Below are 3,350 nucleotides of genomic sequence, written 5' to 3'. Positions count from 1 at the left end.
TCCTGGGTGTGGGGTGAGGCAGAGGCAGTTAGGGGCGATCGGGCCAGCCGGAGAGCAGTTAAGGGTGATCAGCTCAGCAGGCAGAGGTGGTTAGGGGTGATCAGGCAGGCAGGCAGGCAGGCAAGTGGTTAGGAGCCAGCGGTCCTGGATTGCAAGAGGCAGTCAGACATCCCCCAAGGGGTCCCGGATTGGAGAGGGTGCAGGCCGGGCTGAGAGACCCCCACCATGCACGAATTTTGTCTACCTGGCCTTTAGTCATTAATAACGAACTACAATTTTGCTAATGACTGATTACTATAATCATGTTGCATTCATTTCCCTTATGCTCCTTATGCGCAGGCGCACCATTTCTCTCCACTGATACCAGCAGCGAATATTTTAGCAGCCGATGGCCACGTCATTAGTGTTGGACTGACTTGTTTGGTGTGCACAACAGGAAATATTTCGCTTTCAGAGATCAAGAAAAATAGGCTTATTTGCATTATGCTTATTAATTTGTGCAGTCATTCAGTGTCTGATAAGTTAATGTTCAAGAAAAAATATTAATTATTATTAAAATGTTCTATTATTTTATGTTAACAATTACTCATTTATTGCAGCCTTTTGTATTCAGCATGTCTCTAAATAAACCTATAGTTCTATGAAAATTGAAGCTTTTTTTTTGTGTGTGCCCACATGAAGTTAAACCTTGTTTATTTGGCCCGTGTTAGCCTTTGAGTTTGACATGCTTGGGGTAGTTCATTTCATTAATAGGACAGTTTATCATCCAGCAGCATCACTCATCTGCTGTATCAGCCAGGGGCACTCATCTGGTTGAGGTTGTGATAAAAAATAAAAGTCGAACTAGCAACCTTGAGGCCTCCTGCTTCCTGCGGCTCCTGGGCTGGATGGGGGGAGGCTGTGAAGGGAGAGAAACAGAAGAACAAGGGGAAATCAGCATTTCAACTCTGCCACGGAGTATGGAGTGCGTCAGGAACATGTTGCCGAGGCCTCAGGACCACTTTGCAGGGGAGCAGAGAGCTGGCTCCCATGACTCTCAGAGCCCTGGGCCCCGAGGCAGCCCCTAGCGGGTGATCAGGCAGGCAGGCAGGCACAGAGAAGTTAAGAACTAGAATGAAACTGACTAAAACATAGGTGGATTCTCACTCTCAGCCATGCGCCCGCCGTTCCAGCAAAGCCAGTGATAACTAGCCCTCCTCCCAGGACCATGGGTGCTACTATGCACTGGATGTGTGTGTACCCTCAAAATTTCCTCTCTGAAATCAATTTAAAAATATATGTATACTAGTAGCCCATCGTGAGATATTGCGTGCAATAGGCCACCCGCCGCTGTTGCAGGAGCGGGCGGGAACCACAGCGCACCGCCGGGAGCCGTGCAGCTTCCGAGGGAGGCGGCAGTGAGCTGCTGGCACCCACGGGAGCCAGGAGGGAGCCGCACTCCTTCTGCGGGAGCCGGGAGGGACCCGCACCGATTCTGAGGGAGGCCATAGGGACTCACACTGCTTCCATGGAAGGCAGGCCTGCCGTCTCCTCTCCAGGCCTGCACTCGGCTGCGGAGGCTGCGGGCCAGACCCCCTGTCCCTGTCCGTGTCTGCTCCGGCTCTGGGGGGCCGGCCTGAGCCGGGCACGGCGACAAAGCAAGCATTCCACCAGGCCACTCATGCTGCCCACTCTCAGTGGACTGGGGGACTCTGGCGGGGCTGCGAGGACTGGGCGCCGCCATCTTGTGGCTATGGGCACCGCCACCTTTGTGACAGAGTGACTGTCAATTTGCATATCACCCTTTTATTAGATAGGATAATATTTTTGAAAAGTACAGACTCAGAGCCCTGAAGCCTGTCCTGGAACTGGGAGGTGCAGAGCCCTCCTGATGGAATTAGGGCATGTGCCCTGACCAGAATCGAACCTGGGACCCTCAGTCCGCAGGCCCACACTCCATCCACGGAGCCAAACCAGCTCGGGCTGAGATTGTCCTTTTTAACCCCTTCCCTCCACCCGCATCTCTGAGCCCCGCCGGCCGGGCCGGAGGGCTGCTTTCACCCCGCTTCTCGGAGTTGATACAAGAGGCTCTCTCAGCCTCGGAAGCACAATCCCGAGTGTGCAGGAGCATGAGGTCCCCTCAGAACCCCTGAGCACAGCCGCCTCCCTCCCCACAGACATGGCCACGCCTGCAGTCGGTGCGGACCGGTCCGATCCAGCGGAAAAATACCACACGCTTGAACGAGAAAAAGATAGCTTTGTCCCACACTGGGTAAAAGAGTAAGAAATGCCAACAATGAGAAAACCCAACCCAGTCCCCTCACCGAGAATGCTGTGAACTCCTGGGGTGCAGGATATGAGTGAGCCAGTGACACAGTTCATCGACCTGTGAACCAGGAGGTCAGGGTTCAATTCCTGGTCAGGGCACATGCCCAGGTTTCGGGCTAGATCCCCAATAGGGGGTGTGCAGGAGGCAGCCGATCAATGATTCTCTCATCATTGATGTTTCTCTCTCCCTTCCTCTCTGAAATCAATAACAACATATTTAAAAAATGCTTCCTGCAGTATGTTCCAATTATAAAAACACATTTGATAAAGAAAAGTACTACGATCGGATACGTACCTACTGCTCGCCATGCACCAGGCACTGTTTTAAATATTTTGCATAGGTTAATTCATTTAATCCTAATAAAAATCCTGCTATCCCCATTTCATTGGTGAGGAAAATGAAGCAAGACGGGTTCAGGCAACCGTGAATTCACACAGCTCGTCAGCAGCCTTTCCTGGACCCAACCTCAGCAGTCCTGCTTACAGCTGGACTCTGACCCACGGTGACCTGCACCTGCAGCCTGATGGGGGGGGGGGGGGGTTCCTCTCTTTGGGGAAAAACCCGGAGATTGCAACCTTCTAGAAAGATCTGAACAATACTCTGAATTTCTTATAAATGCCCAGCACTTGAGCCTCAAACTACGTATGAAAGATAACCCGGTGCACAGGTCTGAAAGCGAATCTCGGTTGCCCTGGCTGTTTCTGGGTTTCAGTGCTTGGGCTGGAAACTCCACCAGGTCGGGGTCCGTCCGGCCGGTCCAGGCGGCCATCAGGTACAGGTGCTGTCGGCTGCGATCGCCCACGGGCCCTGCTCCGGTCCCACACCGCGCCCCGAGCTTGCAGGGCGGGGAGGAGGCAGGAGGGCCCGCTGCGCCCCACTGGATCCCCACTCCGTGCCAGGCGCCCACTGCGGGAGGGGGCGGGGAGGGATGCCCCACTGCGCATGCCCGCGCCACCAGCCTCCCGACCCGGGTAGCAACAAGGTCACGCGGGCTGCGTCGGCCAATCACGATTGAGGGCGGGGCTTTCCGCAGCGACTTCCG

The sequence above is a fragment of the Cnephaeus nilssonii genome, assembly GCF_951640355.1.
Source record: "Cnephaeus nilssonii genome assembly, chromosome: 8".
NCBI lineage: Eukaryota > Metazoa > Chordata > Mammalia > Chiroptera > Vespertilionidae > Cnephaeus > Cnephaeus nilssonii.
Note: the sequence above shows the minus strand (reverse complement) of the source record.